Source organism: Myotis lucifugus, unplaced genomic scaffold, assembly GCF_000147115.1.
Source record: "Myotis lucifugus unplaced genomic scaffold, Myoluc2.0 scaffold_61, whole genome shotgun sequence".
NCBI lineage: Eukaryota > Metazoa > Chordata > Mammalia > Chiroptera > Vespertilionidae > Myotis > Myotis lucifugus.
The window spans coordinates 2,828,782-2,843,018 of record NW_005871109.1 but is presented as its reverse complement, the minus strand read 5'-3'; the positions used below and the strand labels follow the sequence as shown (position 1 = coordinate 2,843,018).

The 14,237-nt window shown below is 44.5% G+C and overlaps 1 non-coding gene across 1 annotated transcript; it reads left to right on the top strand.

The window, feature by feature from the left end:
- The first annotated feature begins 13,985 nt into the window (after nucleotides 1-13,985).
- On the top strand, nucleotides 13,986-14,091 carry LOC111826223. The gene has a single exon (XR_002829510.1). It is a non-coding gene; the product is annotated as a U6 spliceosomal RNA (small nuclear RNA).
- Nucleotides 14,092-14,237: the final 146 nt, after the last annotated feature.

Here is a 14,237-nt window from a genome sequence, read left to right as displayed (position 1 = left end):
TCTGAACCTGAGTTTGTGAATCTGCATATGGGGATAATAAAGGTACTCACCTCCAAGTTAGTTGTAAGGAGTAAGTGTTCTAAGACACAAGAGCTCTCAGTAAGTGCTTAATGCACTTGATTATTATGACTCTCATCAGCCACTGGAGGGGCACAGACGTCATTCAGCAAACTCTACGCTGGCCAAGAGGAGCTGCACTGCTGGGGGTTTCAGGTCCCCGGGAGACCCCCTCCTAACACATGCCCCTATACTTGTCAAGGGGCAGCTTTTCTGGCAGTTGAAGATATTGCCAGACAGTGTGTGTTTCTCTCTCGTTAAATTCACAAACACTGGCCAGAAACTCCCTGAGTTCATAGACACTGAGAACTCCAGGTACATCTACAGCAGTTTCAGAGGTTTCCGCTTTCGTGAGGCAGGCAGAGCAGCCGACAGCCCCGCAGGGCACTGCTTCTGTTTTTGAAGGTCGGAGTGGGCTTTCCTGCTGCAGTCTGCACACGGAGAGCTCGGGGACCTGCCCGGAGCTTCTGAGAGCCCCATGCACCCCGTGCATGACACATGCCTGCATCTAGACACCAAGGGAGAAGGCAGCAAGGTCCTGAGTTGGGAAGGCTCAGGGGTGGGTTCAAAGACTTTGGCTGCTCCTGCAAGAAATAAACTGGCTCCTGTTGTCATTCAGCTGAGACCTACTGTCTCCCATTCCTGTCCTGAGACGCCTTCTCTAAGTCAGGTTTCATTTTTTAATCCTAGAGTTTTTGGGGGGATTAAATACCAATGTCCCTCTAATTAAATCCTTTGCAATAAATATCATCTGTTATTGCAAATGGCTCAGAGCACAGGTGACAGAGACCCAAAGCGCAGAGCAGAATCCTGTCTGAAGCAGGCTGGCTCAACCCCGGCCAGAAACCCAGTCACCACCCAGGACCTTGTCATTGCAGACATAGCTTCCCATCTTCCCAGCACTGTACTTGAAGTGCTTTGAATATATTAACTCATTTCATCCTCACAGCAACCCTATTTGGTTGGAAATATTATCATTTTTATTCTACATATGGGGAAACTGAGGCATAGAGAAGAACGTAACGAGCCCAAATCCAACAGCTATAATCTGCCGAGCCAGGATTTGAACACAAACATTTGGCCCCAGCGTCGCTGCTCTTGACCTAGGAGCTGGACGCAGGCCTCTGCTTTGTGCACGAGCAGGGGCAATGCCTGAGATCTGAGGACCCTAAAGGAAACTGAAGCAGCCTTGAGGACAAGAGCGGGGAGGTGACAGGCGTGAGCATTACATTAGGAACTGAGTGCTAGACCCCACTTCTTCCCTTTCGATTTTCTTTTTGGTGATGGTAGAGGAGGGTTGGTTTATTATCACCTTCTAGTTTCGTCCCTGAAAAGGAGTATTTATTCCTAAATGCAAGTCTAAGTATAGAGCTTAGAATGATGTTTTCAGCCAGCTGACAAGCGAGCCCTCATCCCACAGACCCAGGGTCAGGGCAGCAGTAGCAGGACAGGTCCACTGTATTCATGGAGTGTGTCAGGGCTCATGAACTATCAGGGCCCGTGTGGCCCTGTCAGGGCCCAGAGGCTGTGTCCAGCCCAGGGTGGCCAGCAACAAGCTCCAATTGGAGCAAGCACCTCGGGTTAACTCCTCCCCCTCAGTGTAGCCATGGTGACCCCAGGACTCTGACTGACAAGTGTTTTCAGAGAAAAGCTTGGAAAGAAGGTGAAGGGAAGAGCAGGCAGGGGACAAGAAGTGAAAGGAATGGGTGAGTCTAGTGTGTGTGGTCAGGGGCATTCCTGATGGAGGCTCCAGACAGCTCTGACATCCCAGGGCTGTAGTCTTGGCTCAGTTCATCCAGGCTACCCAAAGGTCTGAGTTCAACTCCAAGACTACTTTGGGCATCTATGGAAGTTCCCCAAAGCTTCGCCTAAGCCTGTGGAAATGATGCTACTACAGCTTAAGGCATCTGTCTCCCATTCTTTCATGACCTTGCTTCCATTACCTAAGAAACCAAACTTAGTGAAACTCCCTTGGCTCTCAGCTCACAAGAGGGATGGACAGCGGGGCTTTCTGGGGTTCCCAGGTGGAGCCCACATCAGGCTCTTCAATAGGACTGGTTCCAGGTATACCACTGAGGCACAGAGGTCTGGGGAAGGAGAGCCTCTGTTCCCCACACAGATATAAAGGTGACTGGTGCCAGTACTAGCACAGGTGCAGAGCAGGAAAAGTCCGGAAAGAAGCCAGTCTTTGTACTGGGCCGGGGGGCGGGGGTTGTACCACATGAGCACTGCCTGGTCAGATCCCATGCTGACCCTAAACAACCAGCCGGGTTGAGTTGGTGCATTCCAGCCCACCTAGAGGAGGGAACCTTCACCATCAAATAGTTTCCAGTATTATTTTCTGGCTGCCCTGTGCATGCACACTATCTTCCCCCTGCCTCTCCAACAAGTCCTTGAGCTTTTTAAAAAAAAACAACTAGTCATAAGCGATGATATTTTAAACATTTATCTCTAAAAGTAACAGTCACATTGACGGATGGCTTGCTTAATGAACTGGGAGAACTAGCTGGAGGGTGTGGTGAACTATGTGACTCATCTCCACTCATTAGCTACCCTCGAACAGAAGCAGGGGAGTCCGTGAGGGAGGGGGCCAGGAATTAGAGTGCGGAGCACCAGCTCTGAGCCAGCCTCACTGCCCACAGCATCTTGCATATTCTGCACCACCCCCTTGAGAGGGAGCTGTTGCCTTTAGAAAGGAAAAGGCATGCATGAAGCTGGAGTATTACGGGAGAGGCATTCTTGGGGGACTGGGTCCCCTTGGCGATTTCATCACACCTCAGGCCCTGGCATCCTTAGCCTTGCAGGCCCAGAAAACTCACCAGGTTGGAACAAAGGGCAGGCCCATTTCTCAGGGACAGACTCTCAGGAACCAAGCTCAAGAGCAGATGCTAACATGGTCATGGCAATGAGAGGTGCACCCATCCCATGGACCTGCACAGGGCCTTGTTGCTCTGTGGATGTTGAAAGCCAAATAATTCACCAATGGCCGCCTGGTGAGTGTGGAATCAGAAGGGAGGTGGCCACTGGGGGTGCTCAGAGGACTCTGTAATTCCAGTTCATCTACTGAGTGTCAGCATCGGAGTCACCTTCTCTGGGCAGCCTCCCTGTCCCCACTTCCCACGCCATACCACGACTGGGCCAGCACGCTGCGCTGTGCTCCCAGTATGCACTGCCCTATCATGGCTCTGACCGCACTGCGCAGCAGTCTTCACAATCACACAACAGTTGGCTTGCCCACCGCATGTCACGCTGCTCTGAGGCAAGGAGGGTGCCTTATCTCTACGGTGCCCATCGCCCACTATCTAGACTGGGTCTCAGGAAATATTTACGGGGAAGTGAAGATTATGAATCTCTGGGCCAGGATCCCTTCTCACTGGGCAGCTGCCTGAATGAGTCTGTCAATTTTGGGTTCTTTCTTGTCTAGGCTGCGTGCTGATGTCACCCTTGTGTTTGTGCTCCAAACAGGATATTTACTGCTGTGAGTTTATTTCCTACTAGAGGCCCGGTGCACAGTATTCATGCACTTGGGGGTGAGGGTGGAGGTCCCTCAGCCCAGCCTGCACCCTCTCGCAGTCTGGGAGCCCTTGGGGGATGTCTAACTGATGGCTTAGACCCACTCCCCAGGGAGCGGGCCTAAGCCGGCAGTCAGACATCTGTAGTGCTGCCGCGGAGGCCGGAGAGACTCCCACCACCGCCGCTGCACTCACCACCTGTGAGCCCAGCTCTGGGCTTGTGGCTGAGTGGCTCTCCCACTGTGGGAGTGCACTGACCACCAGGGGGCAGCTCCTGCATTAAGCATCTGCCCCCCTAGTGGTCAGTGTGCGTCATAGTGACCGATCATTCCACCATTTGGTTGATTTGCATACTAGCCTTTTATTATATAGGATTAGCAAAGTTATAATCACATGCCTTCCCAAGAGTGTACCCAGACACCTCCACTGAAGGTTTGTGTATCTTCAGTCACCCAATCAGGTGACCTCCTGGGTCACTCCTCCCATGAGATCTATGCATTTGGGGAGTTTTCAATATTTAGCTCTTAGATAGCAAGCAAAATGTATAATGATAGGGGACTGGTTAAATAAGCCATACCTCCTGACAATGGAATATTGTGCAGCCAACACAATAATGTTTACAAAGTAGTTTTAATAAACCACCATAGGAATGCTTATATTACAATATAATGAGAAAAAAGAAGTAGGTTAAAAATGTATGTACATCATATGATTTTAGCTATGTGACTAAAAGGCAAAGATAAAATACTGGGAAAGATATATTAAACTTTTAAAAGTAGCTACTTCTACATGGAGAGGTAATAGGTAATGTTCCCCCTTTTTCTTTATGCTTTACATTCTTCCCAATTTATAATAAGTACTAGAGGCCTGGTGCATGAAATTCATGCATGGGTAGGGTCCCTAGGCCTAGCTGGCGATCAGGGCCAATCAGGTTCCCCACCTTCCTGCCTCCCTGCCTCCTTCTTGCCTCCTCCTTGCCTTGCTCCCTCAGTTCCCACAGCTGCCGCTGGTTGCCTGCCATGTTCCGCACTACCCACTGGTGGTCAGCGCACATCATAGCGAGTGATCAAACTCCCATTCTTCCTGTCGAACTCCCGAGGGGACACTTTGCATATTAGCCTTTTATATATATAGATTATGTTGCTGTTATAATTAAGTGAAACAATAAACTTGAAGGAAAAAATTCATGAATAGAACATTTTTCACTTCTCTAAAACTATATTGCTGTTTAATTATATATCCTCTGATCAATTTTTTTGTACGTCCTAGAGAAATTGAAATGAAAAAAGGTCTCCTCCTTCCCATATCCCAGGCAGAAGAAATGGCCTAGTGTATCCTAAACTGGAGTCTAACTTCCCTGCCTGGGTTATTTTCCCATCCCTGTCACCCTCTTGTCACCCCTACTGCTTTCCTGGGACACCCGGATTAGCATGCAGCACCCCTGTCGGCGTGGGAAATGTGTAAAGATGAGAAAATACAGATGCTGCTTCCACTAAAGGACTGGGTAGGTGCTGACATGACTTCAAATCCCTTTTAATAATCATGTGATGCTTTGCCCAAATATCTCCCACGTAACATTTTTTAAACTTTGGTCTTGTTTCACTGAGGTAAAAATCACATAACATAAAATTAACCATTTGAAGGTGAGCAATTCAGTGGCATTTAGTACATTCACAATGTTGTGTAACCACTGCCTCTATCTAGTTCCAAAATGTTTTCATCACCCTAGCTGGATACCCAGGAAACAATTCTTCCCCATTCCCCCCGGCTCCCAGCCCCTAACATCACCAATCTACACCTGTCTCTATGAATTTACTTAATCTGGGTTTTTCACATCAATGAAACCATGTGATATTTTGAGTCTGGCTTCTTATACTTAGTATAATCTTTTCAAGGTTCATTCCCTTTTGTGGCCAAATAATATTCCATTGCATGAATCTACCACATTTTGTTTATCCACTGATGGACATTTGGGCAATTTCCACCCTTTGACTATTGTGAATAGGGCTGCTATGAACATGTGTGCACATGTACTTGATTCATATGTAATATTAATGAGCTCATATTCTAAGGTAAGTATTTGTGCTCACCATCTCAAGACTTCCATCAGGGGCCTCCCACATTGAGGAGCAAACTAGGACAAAGCCCCAGCGAAATCAGCAAGATGAAATCATTGTAGATTGAGAAGTAACCAGCCATGGCAAGCTCGAATTGTAGATGTATTTCATGAACAAATTAGTGGGAGAAAAGGGGGACATGACAGAGAAGAAGTAATTACTACTACACATCTCTGGGAGTGTCATTTAATCAAGCAAAATGCTGGCAATAGAATTAGCCGCATCCTACCTTCTTATGTTACTCATTCTATATGCCTGAGAGTACGTCCCACTGTGTCTCTGGAACACCTCAGGCTGCAGTGGTGGCTGGGCCCCCAGACATGTTCCAAGATGAAGAGCCACACAGCTCAGCTGACCACGAGCTCTCGGGTGCTCCAAGGCTCACCAACCAGCTTCTCCAAACCCTCAGAGAATGGCTTCGTCCAAGCAAAGAGGCGAAGCTAGACATCATCCCACTCCTATGTGTGTCTCCTGGCCACACTGGGCAGCAGGATACCAATGAGGAAAAACAGAGCAGGAGTGCAGTGCAACGGCTGGGAGACCAGACTCTGGAGCGCAGAGCTGCCCGCCTGTGGTTGAACCCCAGCTCGCTTCTTACCGGCTATGCGGCCTTGTGAAAGCACAACCATTCTGAGCTTCAGTTTCCCAAATATCAAACTGGGGATAGTGAAAACTACCAATCTCATTCAATTGCTATGAAAATTAAAGAGAAAGTAGGTCACTTTAATGAAAGAGCTCAACAAATGTTAGCGAGGGTGGTATTGGAAACAAATACCAAGAGCAGGCCCCAGGAGGCTGATTTAAGTCTCCTAGTCTTCCTGAGGCAGCTGCTTCCCCAGCCTCAGTCAGGCACAGTCTCAAACCACCCCCCCCCCGCCCCCGCTTAGGCTGATGCCACCAAATCCACGGAGCCGTCCATTCTTCAGGGGCACAGATTGTCTCGGGCTTCGCTCATCTCCTGCAGCACCTGAAATGCAGCCCTCACACACCAAGCAGGGCACAGAGGCCAACATTGGCATAAATCCCACAGCGACACAGAACAAGGGGCTATCAATTCTTTGGGCTCTTTGTTTTCTTCTTAAGGAATGAAGTGTGTGTGTGTGTGTGTGTGTGTGTGTGTTCTTTTTTAATGAATACATTTAAAGATATTGAGGTAATAATTGGTAATACACAAATATGGCAAAAATGAATGCAGGGATGAGTAAACTCTGGGAAATATTGATTCTAGTCTAAGGTACCTCTGGACCTGTGACTGTGATTTACACAACATCCCTCCAGGTCATTGGATTTCTTTAACTCAGTGCCACATTCACCAGCCTTTTCCTTATTTACACTCACTCTGAGCCAGGTGCTTTATTAAGTGTTAAGAGACGCAAAGGTGAGAAAGAAATGATCTCTGTTCTCCTCATACCCAGGGGAGAAGGCGGGCGTGTCAACCAATAGCACAAGGGAGGGAGCGGCCAGAGGGAATTCCTTCAGAAGTTTATGTCAGTGGTGCTTCTAGGCTGAGCTTAAAGACTCCCAAAATACCTGATGAGACTCCCTTAAGGAGGTTGGTCACCCTAACCGGTTTGGCTCAGTAGAAAGAGCGTTGGCCTGCGGACTGAAAGGTCCCAGGTTCAATTCCGTTCAAGGGCATGTACCTTGGTTGTAGACACATCCCCAGTAGGGGGTGTGCAGGAGGCAGCTGATCGATGCTTCTCTCTCATCGATGTTTCTAACTCTCGATCCCTCTCCCTTCCTCTCTGTAAAAAAATCAATAAAATATTTTTTTTAAGAAGGAAGTTGGTCAAAAGAGATACTGGAGCTCTGCAAGATGCTGGTGATTGTCTGGGCACTGAGATAGCATGATATGCATGTGATGGAATCATGATCCATGCAGTGGTGCTCCAAGGTTGTCACATTATAATGCCAGTTCTATGGCATGGTGGTGTGTGAGGTGTGAACTCTGGGTACAATCTCACACTGTAGTATTGTTGTGTTGGTGCCAAGACCCATTTTGTCACGGTTAATGTTCTGGTCACGTGTGTGCCATAGCAATTGTGTCACGGTGCTTGGTGTCAGATTGCCAGGATGTTACAGGGCCATGGCAACTTTGCTGGGTTCTGGCTTTGTGCGCTTGCACCGTGGAGTGGTGGCGAGGTCCATGTGATGCTGCCTTTCTTGCATATTTATCTGTAAGGCACATCTCAGCCTTCTTGTGCTTAGGAACAGTGGCTAGCACTTCAGCACTATACTTGGGGGCATTTTAGACAGTGCAATCACCAACAAAGAGCACAAAAATGCAAGAGGAAGAGGAAACGTGGCACTAACTAGACTGTGGAAAGGACAGTGTTTACAATACGAGAGCTGAAACAAGGAGGCTGAGCATCAATTTAATTCAACCTGAGTGGGGAACACACACATTGGGTGACTCAAATTCTTCTCCACAAATGACATGAAAGCACCATGAAGATTGGTGTTGGGGTTACAAATAAATTTTAGCCGGTGGGAAAATTTGTAAACATAGAATCTGCAAATAATAAGGATGGATTATAATTGGAAAGTACATAGACAGAGACTTACAGAACAGAAGGGATCATTCTGTTTTATATCAGTAACACAATGAAGCCTGTCTTACTACTGTATCATTTACAACTAGAGGAATGGAAGCCAAAAATAAAAAATAAAAGTAAAGGATCTTGCTGAAGGTCCCACAACCAGGAAGTGACAAAGCCAGCGCGTGAACCCAGGTATCTTGCTCTAGAACCCCCAGCCTTAGTCCACATTGTCTCTGGGTAGCAATTGCCATCAATGGCCTGCGTTTCTCAAGAGAAACACTTGGAAGCTAAAGACCTTTCCTTCAGGATGAGAGTCTGGCTCATACTTTCTCATCCAGAGCAAGGTAAGCTTTCCTGAGACTTCCCCCGAGGCTGATCTCCCATCTGTCATTTGGTGATCTCCACTGAAGCTTCTACCACTGGCCTTGTCGTTACTGACACATCCATCTTGGCTGCCCTGCCTCCCTGGGGAGAGCCCTCTCTTCCTGCCATTGGACTATAGAGTTGCCACTTTCTTAGAGGATACCTTTCAAAGCTTTTCTTTTTGTGAGGTAGGGAAGAGTGTTGCATGGTATCCGCAGGACAAGTCATCAAGGCTAGACACATGGTGCCATCTCCACGGCTCAGGCAAGAGTTCAGGTCCCTACAGGGCAGTGATTCCCTGACTCTCTGAGCCCTTTATCCACTGCTGCATATGCACAAAGGGGAGGGTGGTATGGTAGAATGGCTACAAACACCAACTTTAAAGTCTGGGAGATTTGTGTGGCTGTGGAAAAGTTACAAACCACTCTATGCCTCATCTTCAGCACTGTAAAGTAAAAGTGATACTGCTTGCCTTATGATAAAAGTGGAAAAGTAAGGGAGATAATGGTACCTGCTTTATAAGGTGGTTGAGAAAATTAAGAAAATTCACACAAAAGACTTCATACAATACCCGGTACCAAGAAGAGCTCAATGAACTCGTCTTATTTTCCCCCACTTATATTATTGTTAGTGTTCTGCACCTACCACCATCAATTCTGAAGGTCTTTTGTAGTTTCTTGCAAGAATTCTAACACTTCAAAATCAAATAAAACTCTTGGTGGTTTGTACATATTGCCTAAGCTCCTAAGGCAGGCATAAAATTGGATATCTTTATACCCACCTTCACCATAAAATTCCCAGACATTCAGGGACTCTAGGAAGGTGGTAGCAATGGTGGTATAATTTTTTTATCTTTTTTCATCACTCCACAAACAGACAAGCTACGATAGCAAAATCAAAATCCCGCAGACAACATCTACAGCAAAACAAGAATCTAACCAGCCCCAAAATATGAGCAGTTGAGAATGAGAAAAAAAACCCAAATATCCCCCAGACCATGTGACATCAACAAGTGTGTGAGGAAAGCAAAAAGGACACAGGATTTATGTTAAACTCGGGAGCCAGAAAACCCCAAATTGCCAATAGAAGAGACAATGCCTTAGTGAAGGGAAACACAATTTGGGGAAAACAGCCATAACCAGCAGGGACCTTGCAGGCTTCAGTTTGTGACCACAAGATCAGAGAATGCTGGGGCAGCCTGGGTTCTAGGAACTCTTAGAACTTACAAGAGCTCCCTTCAGGACAAAGGTGTGAACTGAATAGAAATTACTCGGGTAGAATCTAATTTCCATAGGACAAGGCACTAGGGAAAAAGGAAAGAAAAGTTCCTGATAAAACTGGAGGAGGTTAAATGAACTAGCAGATGTTAGAATATATAAGCCATATATTTGAACACTTGGTAATAACAACAGAAAAGTGAACACCAGAGCTAGGAAGCTAGGAAAACAATCCTGGCCCACTCTCCTTACCAAAGTGAATAGAATAGCTCATGCCCTTTAAGCATAAACAACAAAAAAGGATTTTGTTTCAATCCCACACAAAGTTATTTTAAGAAAAAACAACAAGAAGAATGAGCAGAATAATGTCCTTACAGACAATGAAATATGCCAGAAATAAAGAGTAAAAATGCAAAGAAGAAAAGAAAGAAAACGCCAGGCACAGATGGCTGCCCTGGTGACATCTATCAAAACACTTAAAAGAAATAATGTCAATCTTACAAAAACTTTTTAAAAAAAATAGAGGAAGAAGAAATACTTCCAAACTCATTTTATGAGACCAGAATAACATTGGTACCAAAACCTTATAAAGATACCAGACATTACAGATTAATGTCCCCCATGAATATAGATATAAAAACCTTGAAAATATGCAACTAAGATCAACAACATATAAAAAATGATAAAACTTTATAACCGACTAGGATTTATCTCAGACATGCAAGGTTGGCTTAACTTTCAAAAAGCAATGAACTTTACTATATAAACAGGAAAGAGGGAGAAAAATCACATGATTGTTTAGTAAATGCAGAAAAATCCTTTCACAGAATTCAATACATATTCATGATTAAGAGGGGGGGAAACCCTCTCAGCAACTAGGAATAAAAAAGGAATTCCTTAACCCCCATGTTAGTACAGGTCTTCTAAAAAGCAGATAATAAGGCAGGATTAGACATGCAAGAAATTTATTAGAGGACAATATTGTGAAAGGAGATGAGGAGAAGGCCTAGAAGAGAATGAGAGACTTGTCAGGTCCTGATACAAATCTGGGGAAGGAGTGGGGGAAGAAGGCAGGTGATGTAGAAGCATCTGAAACTTCAGTGAAGCTTTTAGAGAGTTAGGCAAAGCCATCAGGGAGTCCTCGGGCCAAAGTCACGGCCCCCCAGAGGAATCCCACATCTCCTAGGCATTGGCTGGGAGAAGTCTTTGGGAAGTCTGACTTCAGCACAAAGTGATGGATTTCAGAATGCAGCTGTTGGGCTCTCTGTCTTTAAGCTTTCCACGCTTGGAAATCTGAAAAGTGCATTTTCATACCTACCAAATGGTTAGAGGGTATCTATGAAAAAAACTAAAATTAATCTCAGCCTTCATGGTAAAACCTGGGACACTTTTCTCTAAGATCCAGAATGAGTTGAGGCTGTCTATTCTTACCATTTCTATTCTGCATTGTATTGAAAGTCCCAACCAATGCAAAAAAAAAAAAAGCAAGAAAAGAGTATAAAGATTGGAAAGGAGAAGTAAATGATTGTATAGATAAGATATCTATCAAAAAATATACTAATTAACACAGGAATTTAACAAAATTTCAGGATACAACATACAAATAAGTAACTGCATTTCTATACACTAGCCCCAAACAATTAGAAAATTTGGAAAATAACATTTACAATATCATAAAAAAAAATCTAGGGGATGTTGGAGCTTCCAGGATTCAGAAAGTCCCAGCATCAAGAAGGGTTCAGGAATCTGGAAAAGGCTGCGCGTGGATGAGATAGGAATCCAGAGACTAATAAAGAGTCCGGAGACGAGATATAATTTTGAAAGGCATTGGGGTCAGAGGACCTTCAGCTAAAGGAACTGAAGACTCCCTCCTTGTCTAGGACCCTTGCTTGTATTAACACAATTTGTCCTAAGGCAAGGTGGAGATAATACACTTCAAAGGGTAAGGTTTCAAAGGGTACAGAGTCCATTGTCAGTTTGGGGAATAGCCTACGGCTATTCAGGTGTTTGGCCAGTAGGAGGCAATAACATGTAGATTAAGATGCCCTTTAACTGTCTGGCAGCCACAAATCAGTTTCCTATTCAGGTTTGGGGAAATGGCTTTAGCCATTCCCAGATGGTGACTACATGTGTGACTCAACCCTGTTGAGTCCCCAAGTTTCATCAACCTTTTGATGAAACTCTTGAAATTATGACATGCTGGAATTGGTCTACGGCAAGGGGTAAAGTTAATAAAATATATGCAAGCCCTCCATACTAAACACCAGAAAACATTTCTGGGAAGTTAAAGAAGACTTAGTAGATATATGGAGAGACATAACATGCTCTTGGATTGGAAGGTTCCATATTATTAAAATGTCAATTATCTCAACATTGATCTATAGATCCAATACAATCCTTTTATAAGTTCAGCTGTGTCCTCCCAAATTCATATGTTGAAGCCCTAACCCCCAGGACACCTCAGGAAGTGACTGTATCTGGCAGGGCCTTTGAAGAGGTGATTAAGTTAAAATAAAGCTGTTGGGTGAACCCTAATCCAACCTGACTGGTGTTCTTATATAAAGAGGAAATTTGGACACACAAAGACACCAAGGATGCCCACGCACAGAGCTAAGACAATGTGAAGACCCAACATGCAGCTAGCCATCTAAAAGCCAAGAAAAAACTAAACTCACTGACACCATGATCTTGGACGTCTAGCCCCCAGAACTGTGAGAATGACTAAAATTTAAAAGCTTGATAATACTATTTGTCAATGAGGATATAGAGCAATTACATTTTTCATGGATTGTTAATGGTATAACACTTTGGGAAAATAATTGTGTTCTTTTTTGTAAATTTTTGTTTCCTTATTTTTAAAAAAATTTAATTGCGATGTAATTGATATAACATTATATTAGTGTACAACATAATTATTTGATATTTTCATATGTTGTGAAATGACCACCACAGTAAGTCATCTAGTTAACATGTCACCAGGCATAGTTACAATTTTTTCCTTGTGATGAGATCTACTCTCTTAGCAACTTTAAAATATACACTACAGTCTTATCAACTACAGCCATGCTGTACATTACATTCCAGGAATTATTTATTTTTTAACTACAAGTTTGTACTTTTTGACCACCTTTACTTATTTCACTCCCTGTCACCAATCTGTTCTCTGTAGTTAAGAGTTTAGGGGTTTTGTGTGTTTATTTGTTTTAGATATAAGTGAAATCACACGGTATTAGCATTCCCTTCTTTCACTTAGCATAATGCCCTCAAGGTCCATTCATGTTGCAAATGGCAAGATTTCCTTATTTTTTATGATAGAATCAAATGTCACTATTTTGCAAACACATGAAATCATGAATCTGGAAAATGATTATCAATGGCTGTTATATCACAAAGAGACAACCAGTCAATATGTGCCAAGTGATGGGAGCACAGGACAATGCCTACAATGTAGACCTACAGATAAACAAACAAATCTGAATCAGACTAAGTCACTAGATCTTGCTGCCATTTTATAGGAAATATAGGGGACAAAGAGCCAGGGAGCTGACACCACAGGGATGTAGTCCCATCTAAAAACTACCTGGTCTCTCCAACAAATGAATGGAAGGGGATAACAAGAGAGCTGGGGGATCTATCAGCTGAAGAGACTAAGAGAAATATCAACCACTTGCCATGTGTGAACGTCATTTAGATTCCACTGGGGGAAAATACGAAAGCAATTGTGGAAATTTGAACATTGACTAAAAAATCTATTACCTGCAGATAACCCACCCAAAAATGTATGTTTTCTTTTTGTCACTTTAGGCAGCCTCACTTTTGCAGGGGCTGGATTCGCTCTTAAACAAACGCTCCTCTCAGTGTGGCAAGCCAACAGAACTCTCCGTCTGGACAGGCTGCCAAGCCTTAACGCTGGACACTGGCCGCCCAGGCCACCATCCCAGGCTGGAACAGCTGCTCCTAAATGCTGGTCTAAGGCACTCTGCCAACCCATAATCAGGCAGTAGGCACCCAGCTGGCATGTCCAGTAACATATTTCAGACACTCAGGTAGCTCAATCACCTCTCCTACCAAGAAGTCCCCTCTGACCTGTCCTGCCCATGGGTTTCTACACACACACACACACACACACACACACACACACACACAGTAACTAGCAGTGTCTTATAAGAATAAGCACCAGTGCTTGTTTCAGTAGCACATATCCTAACCTTGGAATGATACAAAAAAATTAGCATGGCCCCTGGGCAAAGATGACATGAAAATTCATGAAGTATTCCATATTTAAAATGTAAAAAAAAGAATAGGCACCATATAGCCACCTATCACCTGCTGTGTTGCGACTGCATTCAAACCTCACAATGACCCTGGAAGGAGATATTATCCCATTTTACAGATGAGGAAATGGAGATGAAGCTTTAAATAACAACGAAA